General features: G+C 46.4%; 1 protein-coding gene across 2 annotated transcripts in view; it reads left to right on the forward strand.

Annotated features, from left to right (window-relative positions):
* KIFAP3 (kinesin associated protein 3) overlaps window positions 1-16,300 on the forward strand; it is a 155,234-nt gene that overhangs the window by 34,933 nt on the left and 104,001 nt on the right. The window lies entirely within an intron of this gene.

The raw sequence follows: 16,300 nt of genomic DNA on the forward strand, positions 1-16,300 counted from the left end.
AGCCCGTGGCATAGGTTGTTGTTGTAGAGGATGGTGTTCTGTACTTTGTGCTGATTCAGTGAGTACAGCCTCCCTCTGCTAATGGATTTAATTCAATGCGTGCCAGTCCCTGAGTGGACACCGAGTTCAGTGTGCTCCAGAGCTCATCTGTCCCAACAGCGAGGTTCAGAAGAGGAAGGTTGCAAGGGAGCAAGATTCGTGTCACTTCCATAACAAAGCGTGGAGCAATGTGGGCGTGTGCCGACCACCCAGCACGGGGTTTGTCTTGTGAGCCTGAGCAGTGATCCACATCTGGATGACTTTTAAAGCGAGCAGCTGGCTGCAAAACTTAATATGCAAGAGGAATTCTTTCCTGGGTATTTCCCTTTGCTTCACTTAATAATTTCCTTTGTGGCACTGGAGACCCAAATAGTGATAATGTTGAGTGCATCTGTAGCCCTGTACAGCTGTTAATTTTGAGTTGTTTTACAAAGAATTAAGTTTTACAAGGCAGGAGCTCAGATGTGAACTGGTGAAAGAGCAAATTCTTTAACCAGGACCTTGCCCTCCTAGCTGGTGAGGTAAAAAAAAACTCTCTCTCGGTTCGTTTCTTTGGAGGCTCATTGAATAAGAATCCTTAGGCACACATTGTTGGTGAGATAAAAGGTATATATTTGCAAATAGGGTCAGAGGGAGAAGACAAAAGATCAAAACCCTCTGCCCCCGGGCACAATCATTAGCAGGTTTTTATCCCCTCTCCTCTGGCACATGTACAGAAGCAGGAACTCTTACAACTCATTTCCGGTTCATACAAACATGCATGAGAATACATCAGATCATGCATCCCATGTGTATTATAATTAACTACTTAAGTATGCGGGGCGGATAGGCTTAATATGTATTAGGTTATTGCGCTTGCCCAGAAAGCACTCGAGGTTATGGAGGGTTTAACTTCAAGGCTAAGATTGCAATTATTCTTATCTTAGCCTAAGAATGTGGGAGCCATGAAAGAAAGTGTGATTTAGTGTAACAAAGAGATAGCAAATTTGCAGAACAAAGAGAGTGATACCTTAGTACAAAGAGCTCTTGGAGTTTTTCCTTCAGTTTCCAACCCCCCCTTCCCTCTCTCATTAAGGAGACAAGGAGGGCTGGCAGCTGTGCTTATTCAGAGGACAACACTATTGATGGGAGCTAACAGCTATTGATAATGCATTTTTAATAATATTTCTAACAATATTCCCCCCTTAAGATGCTTTCTGATCTTTACTTCATTTGGGCATATCAAGATAATTACGAGGAATTTTTCTGAGGACCATGACTTTTGCTACAGTCTGTGCTTTTAGAGGGACTGCTGCGACCTGCATTCCTTCTACTGTGGTGGTTATCAATCTAGTAAGACAAGGAATGAGACAAGGGATAAAAATCAAACCAGTTAGAGCACACAAAAGCACAAACCCTACTTTTTCCACCAGGGTCCTCCAAATAATTGAAACCACCAGTCCTTATTCCATGTGGTTTCCCACGTTTGTATTGGTACATGGGCTATTTTCCTAATCTCTTTGGCAATCTCTAAGACCACCTTCCCGTTATCATCTATTTGGAGGCAACAATTAGAAAGGTTGAACTTTCCACAGACTCCGCCATCCTTTGCGAGTAAATAGTCTAAAGCCATTCGATTTTGGTATATGGCTTCCCTCATCTGAGAACTTTGTCGGGCCAGCAACTCGAGAGCAGTGGCGGTCTGGTTAGTAATTACTTCCAAGACTGCCTGCAACCGGATGATTCTATTCAGCATATATTGGTGTCTGGTAGCCCCAACTCCCATCATTAGCCCATGTAGCTGGTCCGTAATACTCAATAATCCTCTGAGGAGGCCACTCATCCTCCTTCCACTTTTGGGAGCCACCCTGTGTCAAACTTACATCAATACTTCTCTTGGCCCTGTTCCAATCATCATACAAAGAGACTCCCAGCTTATTTCCAACCTCAGATGGTAACAAAAAGAAAGATGGTACAATTACTCCAATATAGCAGGTTCCTGTCCACCCTCGTGGTAGGACCGTATAGGCACGCTTTCCACAAATCCGATAATGTCCTCTTAGGGCCCTGTGTTCCCCTCCCAAGGCTAGGGGGTCACGGCTGTGGAAAAGAAGGGGATAGTATTTGGTGCCCTTATGCCCTAAATGGCCAGTGTGATAGTTACTCAGTTTAAACTGACATTTCCATACGCCATCTTTATCCCTATACTCGCACTTGGTTATTTCATTTGTGTCATTTAAGGCACTCCAATATGTATTAAACCTTGCCACTGTGCCATTCGGGTGTGCCCATTGCCACTTATAGATGTAGGTAAATCGTTCGCCTCGGGCCTTTTCATATGCCTGACATCTGGTAGGGTCAGGATCGAAAGGTAATATTCTTGTCCTTTTGAGATTTTGCATCTGTGTGGAGATTGGGAGCCTAACGGCAGCAGAATTCCATTGATCAGCATACTTGCTGCATACTCGGGCCCATTTTAATGTCCATGTACACTGACTATGTCCCAAACTCCTTCCTGTACCATTACTGCTAATACAGTACTCTCCCAATGTCACTTGGGAAAGATCCCAGCTGCGGTTCTCATCCCATTCTTGACCAGTACTCTTAACATCTGCTTTGTCACTGACTAACCATTTTGGGGCCAAAGGAAAAGCCCTCCAAGGCCACTGTTCTCCGGCCTCTTGGAGCCCCCCACAGGCCCAGCAGTTGGTAAGATTAAAAGTACTTGCAATTCTCTCCATCATATCAACATACAAATTTGTCCCTGGGGGAGTAATTTGGGAAAGCGGGGGCATAGATCAGTGGCTAAGGCTGTGCAATCCTGCTTCTTTCATTATGCAGATAACAACAAGGCACATTAAAATTCCCACCATATTTTCCTTTTTACTTTCTGGACTAATTTTCTGAACTTTGATTAAGCCGTCTCAGGCGCACTTGGAGATCACCAGTAGGTTCACAGCTCCACTTGCTGGCTTCTTGTTCCGAAGACGACTCAGCTTCTGGAGTGAGTTCGTCTTGGGAGTTGTTGTCCTCTGACGCTTGTAGATGTCGTTTCACACGGGTATGGTGTATCCAACGGTCATGGCCAGCAATCTTTACAGCGGTGTGGGTTGTTAGAAGTACCTGGAAAGGGCCACTCCACCTCTCAGTCAGAGGTTCCTTTTTCCACCGCTGCACCAAGACCCAGTCTCCCGGGGAGAAGTCATGTACCGGTACGTCTAAAGGCAGGCGCTGAAAGGAGGCTGCATACCTGTGAAGAGAAAACAAGACAGACTGCAAAGCAATAACGTACATATGAAGCTCACTATTACCTAATTCAAAAGTTACATTCTCTCGAATCCCAGGAGGGAAGACTTGAGGGGGCTTGCCAAACATAATTTCATATGGGGTCAATTTAAGGCCCCGTCGGGGAGTGTTTCGAATGCAAGTAAGGGCGAGCGGCAATGCTTGAGGCCACTTAAGACGTGTTTCAATACAGATTTTGGTGAGCAAAGTCTTTAAAGTCCTATTCATGCGTTCCACTTGTCCTGAACTCTGTGGTCTCCATGGTGTGTGTAATTTCCAAGTAACCTTGAGAGTTTGCGCGACTTCTTGAACCACCTTTCCCACGAAGTGTTGTCCTTGATCCGACTCGATGGACTCAGGCAGGGAATACCGTGGAATGATCTCCTGCAACAAATACTTCACTACTGTAGCTGCAGTGGCAGTCCTGGTGGGCCAGGCCTCGACCCAACCAGAGAGCTGGTCTACCATGACAAGTAAAAACCCGTGATGTCCGGACCGTGGGAGCTCGGCAAAATCAATCTGCCATGCCTGTCCAGGGTACGCTGCCCAGGGTCTACCTCCCATTGGCACAGGGGGTTTCCTTCGGGGGTTTACTTTCTGGCATGTGATGCACTTGGTAGCAATGCGCTGAGCTTCTACATATAGCCCTGGAGCTACTGCTTGGCGGATCACTAGATCACCCATGGCCAAACCTCCCATATGGGTTCTTGCGTGGAGCTGTTGCAGCACCTCCCGAAGCAATGGCCTGGGTATCATGACTTTCCCTCCTGGTACGATCCACCACCCCTGGGAGTTCTTTTCTGCACAAGCTCTTTGTGCAAATTTATCTTTTTCAGGGGAATACTGTGGGACTAAATCTTGGATGTCTGGCCATATGGCATGGGACATGGCCTGCTTGGATACCTCCTCTGCTTCTCCCCCAATAAATGCAGCTTCCTTTGCTGCTGAATCAGCCTTTGCATTTCCAAGCTTATGCTTTTCCTCAGCAGCCTTCCCATGGGCCCGCACATGAATGACTGCTACCTCTTTAGGCTGGTGGAGTGCCTCTAGTAGCTTGATAATCTGGGGGCCATTAGCAATTTTATTCCCAGAGGCCGTAATGAAACCCCTTTCTTTCCACAATAGTCCGTGTGCATGGACTGTAGAAAAAGCATAGCGAGAGTCAGTGTATATATTAACCCGCTGGTCTGTCCCCAGCTGTAATGCTCGGGTGAGCGCAGTGAGTTCTGCGGCCTGTGCCGACCATGAGCTCGGCAATGACTCCCTCCATACTACCTTATCCAAGGTTACCACTGCACATCCTGTTCGTCTTTTTCCATCGATGACAGAGCTGGAGCCGTCTACGAAGTATTCAACATCTGGGTCCTCAATTGGGTCCTCAGCAAGATCAGGTCGCACCTGCGTAGTTTGATTCAGGACCTCAAGGCAGTCATGCGTCGGTTTCCCTGGCTCCGGCAGCAAGGTTGCAGGGTTTAAGGCTGTAGTATGTTTGAAAGTAAGTCCTGGATTAGAGAGCAAAAATATCTCATACCGTGATTGTCTGGAGGGGTTAAGAAATTTCCCTCCCTCAGTCCCTAGGATCTGGGGAACTCCATGAGGAGTGAGTATTTCCATATCTGCACCCATGACTATCTTCTGGGCTTCTTCAACAGCCACTGCTGTGGCTGCCACAGCCCAAAGACAGGCTGGCCACCCGAGTGGAACTGGATCTAGAACCTTTGAGTAATATCCCACGGGTCTCCAGGTCGGGCCCGATGGCTGTGTCAGCACCCCTGATGCAACCCCTCGATTCTCATGAACATACAGTCGATATGGCTTTTTACTGTTTGGGATGGCCAGGGCAGGGGGCTGGGTTAATGCTGCTTTAAGCAGATCAAAGGCATGCTGCATTTCTTTATTCCATTTCCATTTAGTGAGACTCTCCTTAGTCAGGGATTCATACAGTGGTCTAGCCTTCCCACCATAATCTGGTATCCATAGTCGACAGAACCCAGTTAGCCCTAGGAATGCCCGCAGCTCCTTGGGTGACTTAGGTGGGGTTAGACCTTGGATTGCCTGTATGCGATCTGCACTCAGGGCTCTGACTCCTTTTGAGAGCTTATATCCCAAAAATGTGACTTCAGGCTGACATATCTGGGCTTTCTCTCTAGAAACTTTATATCCTTTTTTCCCCAGAGTGTTTAGGAGTGACCTGGTAGCTTCCTCGCAGAGCTGCAAGTTTGAGCTTGCAACTAGCAGGTCATCCACATACTGGAGGAGAGTCACTGCGGGGTGTGATCCCTTCCACTCCTCCAAGTCCTTCTGAAGGGCAAGTCCGAAAATATGAGGGGCTGCTACGAATCCTTGTGGGAGAACTGTCCACATGAGTTGGGCTTTATGGAAGGTGTCTGGATCCTCCCATTCAAAAGCAAACAATTTTTGACTCTCTCGGTGAAGGGGAATAGAGAAGAAAGCATCTTTCAAATCTAGCACTGAAAATATTTCAGCTTCCCCCGGTACTTGTGTCAAAATCGTGTGAGGGTTCGGGACTACAGGATGGTCTGAAAGGACCTTCTTATTTACTGCCCGTAGGTCTTGGACCAGTCTGTATGAGACCCCATCTGTCTTCGGCACTCCAAGGATGGGGGTGTTATAGGGTGAAGACCCTTCCACTAGCCATCCGTACCTCTTGTATTTCTCTATTAACGGCTTGAGTCCAGCTCTGGCCGCTCGGCTGAGTGGGTACTGCTTTACCTGAACGGGCCCCTCCCCATCCTTGAGTACGATCCTTACCGGGGAGACGAACTTAGTTCGCGCAGGGGTTCCATCAGCCCATGCTGAGGGGTCTACTCCAGTCATGTGATCTTCTGGACTTACTGCAGGGCGTCGGTCCTCCAGGAGAGCCATCTGATAGTTCGAGCTCTGCTTGACAGGTAGCTGGACCACCATCTGATCGTCTCTGAAGAAGATCTCAGCTTGCAATTTTGTGAGTAAGTCCCGCCCAAGGAGTGCAACCGGGCAACTTGGAGAATACACAAAGGAGTGCTCAAGCAAATGATCCCCCACTTTGGTGAGGAGTGGTTTACAAACAGGGAGTCGGGATTGTGTTCCCTCAATCCCTTCTACAAGTACATGCTGTTCACTAGTCCTGCACAGGGGGGGTTTTCTGGAATCATTGAAAATGTAGCCCCAGTATCCACCAAGGCTTCAAAGTTTTTGCCACCAACTCTAATGGTTACCATGGGATCTTCTCGGGCTCCAACCCGAAGGGTAGTGGTCTTAGATCCCTGTCCCCTTCATTCTGAATCCTCACCCTTGTCTTCTGCCCGCATGAGGTGACCTCTCGGTTCCCTCTCTCTCTTCTCCTTCAACTTCGGGCATTCCCTTTTCCAGTGTCCTTTCTCTTTGCAATAAGCACAAACGTCTGCTCCCACTCTTTCTCCTTTCCCCTTCTGCATCCCAGCCTTTCCAGAGTTCCCTCCAGTTATAGCAGCTGCTAGTGCTGCCATCTGTCGCTGAGCCTTTTTATCCTCCTTGCGCTCATGCACTTGCTCACGATTCCCATACACCTTATATGCAATTTCCACCAGCTCTGAAATCGGTTTCCCAGCACCTCCCTCAGTTTTCTGTAACTTCTTACGGATATCAGCAGCAGATTGACCAATAAACATAAGATTTACCATGCGCTGGTTATCTGGGGCTTCTGGATCCAGATCCGAAAACCTGCGAAACGCCTCATACAGCCTCCCAAGGAAAGCTGAGGGATCCTCCTCTTTTCCCTGTCTCACTTCATACAACTTAGACAGATTGGTAACCCGAGGCACTGCCTTTCCCATTGCTTCCACTATAATTCCCAGATACCGTGCACTCAGCTCTCTGCCTTCGGCAGTGTGATTATCCCATCTCGGCTCTTCTACAGGGAAGGTATCACGCAGAGTACGACCAGCAGCACCCTCTAACTCAACTCTGGCTGTCGCAATACGCTCTGCTGTACCTAACACTAATCTCCTCTCCTCCGGGGTTAGGAGGGTCTGGAGCATCATCTGGACATCAGCCCAAGTGGGTCGATGAGTCTGCCCAATAGATCGAAACAAATCCCTCATCTTTTCAGGGTCTTCACGAAAAGAGGGGCTCTGATTTTTCCAGTTAAATAAATCTGAAGTGCTAAATGGGGTGTAGACAAAAGTTGCAGTGCCTCCTTCTCCAATAACCTCTCGCATCGGACAGTTCAACACCGGCTGTGACTCTACAGGCTTGCGCAAATAATAACCCTTATTTCCTGATTCAGATGAGGCACTTGGCTGAGGCTCACGCTCTAACTCATTAGGTATGCCTTGGTACGTCGGTGGTGGTCTCTCTAAGGGAGGGGGCGGTGGTGCAGAAGGACTGGATGCCGAGGAGGCGTCTGACTCATCTTCGCTACCCGACAGGGCAACCGGAGCACGGGTCCGGTACTCAGCCAATTCAGAATCCCCCCCCTCATTAGACTCAGGAAGTACAGGCGCCCCCCCTCGAGTCTTTTTCTTAACAAGCATCACATGAGACTTTACTAAGTAATTCTTAATCCAAGGTGGCTGATTTTGAACCACCCACAACCAACAATCAATATAAGGAAACTGATTCCAATACCCATTTTGCATAACAATTTCATGGATAGCTATCACTTCTTTTAGCACAAAGGATCCTTTTGGGGTCCAGTGGACCCCAAATGTTGGCCACTCGAGTTGACAAAACTTAGTTAAATCACCTTTTTTCATTTTTACTCCGTAATCGGCCGGCTTTGCAAATTTATTAAAATGACGTAATAAGCACTTTAGAGGGGTATCCGTGTTTTCTACACGGGAGCTAACCGTACCCATTTTGCCCACAAAAGTGCACCCAAGGCACACCAAATACCAAAAAGACCCTTACAGCAGATGATTTACCATGAGAACATGCACACCTCCTGCTCCGGACCCAGAACCAAATTGGGCAAAGGGAATTCGTGTACTCACTCAGATACCCCAGAGATCTCGATCCAAAGCCAAAAATGTGTACCTGGAGACTCCAAAAAAAAAAACAAAATTTGCATAGGAGCCCTTAGTGTTCCGGATGTCCCGGCTCACGCCTCAAGCCCCCCCTCAGGGCGAGCCAAAAAGAAAGGCTCGGCGCGCAACCCCCCCGGGGGGGCAGAGACGATGCGCCGACGAACTCCGGAGTCAACCAAAGAAAGCCCCACGTTGGGCGCCAGATTGAGGTAAAAAAAAACTCTCTCTCGGTTCGTTTCTTTGGAGGCTCATTGAATAAGAATCCTTAGGCACACATTGTTGGTGAGATAAAAGGTATATATTTGCAAATAGGGTCAGAGGGAGAAGACAAAAGATCAAAACCCTCTGCCCCCGGGCACAATCATTAGCAGGCTTTTATCCCCTCTCCTCTGGCCCGTGTACAGAAGCAGGAACTCTTACAACTCATTTCCGGTTCATACAAACATGCATGAGAATACGTCAGATCATGCATCCCATGTGTATTATAATTAACTACTTAAGTATGCGGGGCGGATAGGCTTAATATGTATTAGGTTATTGCGCTTGCCCAGAAAGCACTCGAGGTTATGGAGGGTTTAACTTCAAGGCTAAGATTGCAATTATTCTTATCTTAGCCTAAGAATGTGGGAGCCATGAAAGAAAGTGTGATTTAGTGTAACAAAGAGATAGCAAATTTGCAGAACAAAGAGAGAGTGATACCTTAGTACAAAGAGCTCTTGGAGTTTTTCCTTCAGTTTCCAACCCCTCCTTCCCTCTCTCATTAAGGAGACAAGGAGGGCTGGCAGCCGTGCTTATTCAGAGGACAACACTATTGATGGGAGCTAACAGCTATTGATAATGCATTTTTAATAATATTTCTAACACTGGGATGGCATTGGCACTATGCATGCGTGAGGGAAGAAAATGGCTGTCCCAGCCACTAGAGCCTGTAACAGTCCAATAACTAGAGCAGGTTTTGTGACCCATTACATCAATCCATGGGGAGGGGAGTTAAGGAAGAAAATATGGGATCTCCACAGTATAATGCCTCCAGTCAAGCTTGCCTGCTCCATCCTGTTTGAGGCAGGGCTCATGAGATGAGTAGTGCACGTTCCTGAGAAGGGAAAAATCTTTGAGGAAGTGCTAGATCTCTATGCAGAGCAACTCACACTGACAGATTTCTTCTTCTGTACATTTGTAAATACTTCCTATCCTGTCCCTGAAGAACAGGTGTTGACTCAGCATAGGATGTCAAGAAGTAGTGCTGAGTAGTTTTTCCTGTGAGATTAATCCTGAGATAAATGGAAGACAGTGACAGAACTGGTATCTTTTAATTATCTCTCTTTAGGGCCTTGTTTCTGGGAACTGTTCCCTTTGGATGAACTCCTCCACTTTGTGGAGACTCCACACAAAAACACGTTGCAGAGCCAGGTCCAGACTATGCTGTTTGCCCCGAAGAATTCCTAGTGTTGAAAGAAGTTGCTCTACAGAAGAACTACCAAGAGCGCTCCTACTTGCTCTATGACAGTGTTTCCCAGCCTTTTACAGCCCAAGGCACGCTTACATTAATAAACATTTTCTGTGGCATTTACCTATTAAGGCATTCCCCATTCTCATACCTATTGTAGCTCATTTCCATGACAAAATTCCACAGAACACCTGTTCATTTCTGATGGTACAGTTTTGTGTCGCAGCACACTGGTTGGGAAACACTACTCTATGAGAAGAAATATCTGAAAAGCTTTAGGGCTGGCAACCTTGCTGAATTACCCATGCGCTGTGCTGACAATGGTCAAAATCATCTTAAAGGAGACTGATGAGAGAGACAACTTGGAAAAGAACATCCTCAGACTGCAGAAGGATCAGAAAGGTTGTTGTTCCTAATAGATGAACTCTGTTAGGCAGGGTTCATCCATTTGGAAAAGAGATGGTCATGATGTAGATCTAGGCCTGCTGTAAACTGATCTGTGGCTCACAGTCTTTTTCATGCAGTGTTACTTTGTGCTTCTGTAGCATCTTCTGTTGGAGGTTCTCAGTGTCCTCCAGCCCCACTTGGGACGCAGCTAAGTTTTATTTGCCCCACTTATAGAATGGGCACATAGAGGCACAGAAGAGAATAACTAAGTGGCCTGATGTGGGTTGATGACAAAACTATGAATTCAGAACCCTTGGTAACACACAGCTGTTGCCATCCCTGCTGAGAAGGCCCCTCCTTTACATTGCTAGTCAGTTTTTGTTTATGACCAGTCAGGTTGTGGTCAGTATAGCGAGGGGCTGTGTGTATTTTATTACAATTTCCCTGCAAGTCTGTCACTCAGTCCTGGGGAAGCTGGATAGCTGTGGCAGAACTTCAGCAGCAAGATGAAGATCAGGGAAAGTGTGGGTTCCTTGCTGAATGGAGGAGGCAGCCTAGTGACACATGATGGGGAAAAGGCTGAAGTACTCAATGCCTTTTTTACCTTGGTCTTTATAGATTTTCATAGACATTAGGGCTGGAAGGGACCTCGGGAGATCGAGTCCAGCCCCCTGCCCAAAGAGCAGGAAGTCAGCTGGGGTCATAGGATCCCAGCAAGATAAGCATCCAATTTACTCTTGAAGGTGTTCAATGTAGGCGCTTGAACCACCTCCGCTGGCACACTGTTCCAGACCTTGGGGGCTCGGACAGTAAAGAAATTCTTCCTTATGTCCAGCCTGAAACGGTCTTGCAGGAGTTTGTGACCATTCGACCTCGTCATCCCTTGGGGCGCTCTGGTGAACAGACGTTCCCCCAGATCCTGGTGGTCACCCCTGATAAACTTATAGGTGGCCATCAGATCACCCCTGAGCCTGCGCTTTTCCAGGCAAGATGAGCTCCCAGACTACAGTTTGGGGAGGAGGTAAGCAGCCAGTTGTGGCAAAAGAACAAGTTAGGGACTATTTAGAAAAGCTGGGCCTGTAGAAGTAATTTGGGCTGGACGCGATGTACCCAAGGGTGCTGAGGAAGTTGGCTGATGTGATTACAGATCAGCTGGCTATTATTTTTGAAAACTTGTGGCAATTGGGATAGGTCCTGGATGATTGGAAGAGGGCAGATCTAATGCCTGTCTTTAAGAAAGGGAAGGAGGAGGATCCAGGCAGCTACAGACCAGTCAGCCTCACCTCAGCCTCTGGAAAAATCATGGAGCAGACTGTCAAAGAATCCATTCTAAGCACTTGGAGGAGAAGAAGGACAGGCAGCATGGATTCACCCAGAGCAGTCATGCCTGACCAATCTGATTGCCTTCTATGATGAGATGACTGGCTCTGGATGTGGGAAAAAACCGGTAGACATGATATACTTTGACTTTAGCAAGGCTTTTGAGATGGTCTCCCATAACATTCTCACTAGGAAGCTAAGAAAATATGGGTTGGATGGATGGACTGTAAGATGGATAGAAAACTGGCTGGATCATCTGGCTGAGAGGATAGTAATAAGTGGCTCAATGTCTAGTTGGCAGCTAGTATCAAGTGGAGTGCCCCAGGGGTTGCTCCTGGGGCCAGTTTTGTTCAGTGTTTTCATCAGTGACCTGGAAGATGGAATGGAGGATACCTTCAGCAAGTTTGCAAATGACATCAAACTGGGGATGTAGGGCTAGGTTTCAGGGAGATCTTGACAAACTGGAGGATTGGAACATAAGAAATCTCATGAGGTTCAAGAAGGAGAAGTGAAAATTCCTACACTTAGGATGGAACAGTCCCATGCGCTGGCTAGGCAGCAGCTTTGCAGAAAAGGACCTGGGCATTACAGTGGACAATAAGGGCACACCATTGGCTCACATTCAGCTTGTTGCAAAGAAGGCTAACGGCATACTGTGCTGCATTCGTACAAGTGTGATTCCAGCAGATCAAGGGAAGTGATTATCCCCTCTGTTCAGTGCTGGTGAGGCCACATATGGAATGCTGTGTCCAGTTTTGGGGCCCCTACTATAGAATGGGTATAGACAGACAAATTGGAGAGAGTCCAGAAGAGGGCAGCAAAAATGGTTGGGGGCTGGGGGACATGACTTATGAGGAGAGGCGGAGGGAACTGGATTTATTTAGTCAGGAGAAGAGAAGACCAAGAGGTGATTTAAAAGCAGCCTTCAACTACCTGAATGGTGGTTCCAGAGAGGATGAAGCTAGACTGTTGTCAGTGGTGGCAGATGACAGAACAAGAACCAATGCTCTCCAGTTGCTGCAAGGGAATTTTAGGTTAGATATTAGGAAAAACTCTCTGGAGCAAGTTACCCAGAGAGGTTGTAGAATCTCCATCCTTGGAGGTTTAAGACCCGGCTAGGCGAAGCCTTGGCTGGGATGATATAGTTGGAGATGGTCCTGCTTTGAGCAGGGGGCTGGAGTAGATGACGTGAGGTCACTTCTAACCCTTGTTTTTATGATTCTGTGATTGCTCAGAAAAGAGTGAATCGCCCTTTATAATAAATGGACTAAGAGAAAACAATTAAAGTAGACATGGGCATCGTTTGGAATGTTTGCACTGTTTAAATGGCAGAGAATGGGGGGGGGAATGCTGAGTGCCAGAGGCAGGATACTGAGTGCTGGAGAGTCTTAAGACACATGGGGTTCTGCTGTGGTACAGGCTGTTGTTACCATAGTAGCAACTGCCTAGGAACCACCATTTTCACCCCCCCTCTAAATTGGCATTGGGCTGATGCCCTACATGCCCATCCTTAGTTATGCTACTGATAGTACATGTCTTAGAAGCAAGAATCAAAGGCTAAATTCAGATTTGCTAGCACTTGCAGCTCTCTCTGTTGTTAGTGGCTTTCAGTACTGCTCAGTTTCAGGTGAACGGTCTTGACTGATTTGGTATGAAATGTGAATAAATGTAAGAATGGAAACAAAGCCATAAGATGCCATTGCACGTATATATGGGTAGAGCATGGAAAATTGTTTAATATTCTATGTCAGAGTTGTAGAAAGTTGGCCTAGGCCTTCCTACAAATTTCCCCATCCTCCCAACAGGAACTCTTGGGCAAAATAGTCCATTAGGTTCAATAAATTGCACTTCCTCTCCCAAACTCCCTTACATATTAGCCCTGAAACTGTGAAGTGCTGAGCACCCTCAGTTCTCACAGGGTACAACGGGAGCCAGGTGTGTTTAGCCTGTTGTAATATCAAATCCAGTGCTTTTCTGAAGTATGCTTAACTCCACTTATAAGTGTGTTATTTTCTTGATTGTATAACACAATCCCAGTCCTAGTTTAAGTGTGCTTATATTATAACAAATATTAATTATCTGCATATTGGTTAAGTGCATAATCAACGTATGCTTCTAGAAATTCTTTGGCTCTAATATCTACTCTGTGAAGTAATTGTAGTCTGTTTAGTTGAATGATTGGTGAAACTGATTAGGGATGGTCAATGTTGTTGCCTAAATCAGCCCTGAATGACTAGGTCCTATCAATTTCAAGGTTTTTAGAGGCCTGAGGATTATGAGGACTAGAGTAACCAGCCTTAAGGGGGTTTGAAAAGCTTAGCACAAGCTGTTTCTGTAGTTAATGAGTTCTGTTTATGTAGAGTTTGTGTAAGTACGTAGCTGTTTTTAGTCCCCAGGCTAGGCACAGGATCCAAGTACAACTGTCATCTCTTGCTACACATTGCTTAGGGCTGTGTGGAGCTTTTGTAGGCTGATTCAATTTGGCGGAGATTCAGCCTGAATCCGAATTAAATCAGGAGACCCCTTAATCTCTCCAAATTGAACTGGAACCCTTCAAATCAATTCAGAAATATTAGGAGTGGTTTGATGATTTGGATATAGACACAGCTTTAAAAGTTTTTTTCTACATACCTCAAGGTACTAGGCAGCTTGTGAATGCTGAGATGTTGGGGCAGATGAAGCGTTCCACAGGGGCTGGTGTCCCCAGTGTGTTCAGCAACAGACCTGGAAGTGGACCAGAAGCGCTTCTGGGTCCGCCAGGAAGCATGCAGGTGACTCCCACCCCCTCCTTGCCCCCCAGGGGGTTGTGAGTGTGCTTTCGGGAGCAGACCCAGAAGTGGACCGGGAAGTACTTCTGGCATCAGTACTTCTGGTCAACTTCTGGGTCTGTTGCCAAACATGTGCCCTCCCCCGTCCCCCCAACACACTCTGTCAACCCCACCATTGCAACATCCACTAGCTGCGCCTGGCACCTCGAGGTACGTAGAAAAAATATTTAAAGCTGTGTCTATGCCCAAATCGCTGATTCTCCGAATCGCCATCGAATCATCAGATTTGGATTTGTCCAAGTTGAATCGGTCATCTGAATCAATGAATCAAATCACTGTCCCCAATTTCGGCCAAATTCAAATTGAATGTGGCCCATTTCACACACTCCTAATGTTGCTAAATACAATGAAACAGGTTTGTGACTAGTGAACTATGTTCCCAGTTTCCATCTATCGTTGGTAGTGGTGAATTTTGAAAAAACTGACAAAACTAACTAAAAAACCTTGAAAATAATCCAATAAAATACAGAAATTTTAGGCTCTGTTTTCCAGGGGGTTTTTTACCAATTTTTTTCATTTGTACTACAGAGGGCTGTGCTCTAACACAGTGGTTTTCGATTTTTTTTTGTACAAGGACCATTTGTAAACATCCATGGCCAGTCCTGACTCCATGCCCTTCACTCCTGGCCCCTGCCCCCACAGTGTGTGGGGCAGGGGAGGGAGGGGCAAAAAGCCCCTTGCAGGCTGGAACTCTGGCAGCCTGCAAGGAAAAAGCCACCATTTACCACATTTTTTTTCTTTAAAGGAAAATCCATTTTTAAGGTTTGTTGATCCACTTTTGAAGTTTGTTCATGACCCTTTCATAGATTCTTGCGACCCACTTTTTGGTCATGACCTACAGTTTGAGAAATGCTGCCCTAACAAGAGAAATTAGTGAATTCTTACAGGATCATCTTGAAGTTCTTTGTTCTCTTATTCTAGTTTGTAGAATCGTGTGTGGTTTTTAATTCCTAAGATGTGGCCAGTTCTACTAACAGGATATCTAGGAAGTGCCTGCAGATATGTACTAAAAGGTAGGTAGCTGGGTTAGTCTGGCAGAAGGCCAGGCAGGGTGGCACTTTCAGCTATGAACAATGGATGCATTTGTTCTGAGAGAGAGCCTTTTGTCCCACGATTGCCCAGATGTACATGTCCACTGAAGGAAGGCTAGAAGGGACTTCACAAGGTCATATAGCCCAATCCCCTGCTTAAGGCAGGATCATCCCTGACTAAACCATTCCAGCCATGTGTCTATCTAACTTCTTCTGAAAACTCCCCAGGATGGAGATCCCACAACATCTCTTAGTGTCCTGTTCCAATGTTTGGCCTCCCTCATAGTCAGAAAGTTCCTCTTAATTTCCAGCCTAAATTTTCCCTGCTGGAGCTTCAGGCTATTTCTCCTCATTTCGTCTTATGTCCCCTCTGTGTAGCCACAGAGAAGAATTCATCTCCGTCCTCCATGTAGAGGAGCAGCTGAATAGGCCTTGGATGTTATAATTTGTTTAGTTTTGTCCAGTGATTTCCTGATCTGTGTTTTATGAGGGGGTACAGCTAGCATCTAGATCTGTGACAAGGTCTGGTGGCTTGGTGAGAATTGGAGCTAGTTAGTCTGTTGCTGAAGAAATGTCATTTGAGGTTAGGAGGGCTAGTAAGTCAAAACAGGCTTCTTCCTTAAGGCTACCTTGAGATATGTATGAGTAAATTCAGGTTGTTCAGTCTCTGGTAAAGCTGAGGATCTGGAAACAAGTCTTTCAAGTGCAGAGTGACTTAGGAACTTGAACTCATTCTCTGATCTGCTGATTTCTTTGGGGGCATATCTCTTTTTTGTTCAAAGGTCTCCCCTAGCACGATGCGTCTTTAGTGTAGGCATTATTTAGGCAGATAGACCTGTAAAACCAAGATAGATCTTCCTTCCTAGCTTTTAACACTTATAACTGGGAGCTCACAAGTCGATTTGGTATACTTGCACATACTAGGAATCATAAACACAAAGGTGCCACTTGTGCTAAGATTCTCTGCAGTTAAGAGGG

Source organism: Crocodylus siamensis, chromosome 5 (assembly GCF_052110815.1).
Source record: "Crocodylus siamensis isolate JL-2025a chromosome 5, ASM5211081v1, whole genome shotgun sequence".
NCBI classification, from domain to species: Eukaryota; Metazoa; Chordata; order Crocodylia; family Crocodylidae; genus Crocodylus; species Crocodylus siamensis.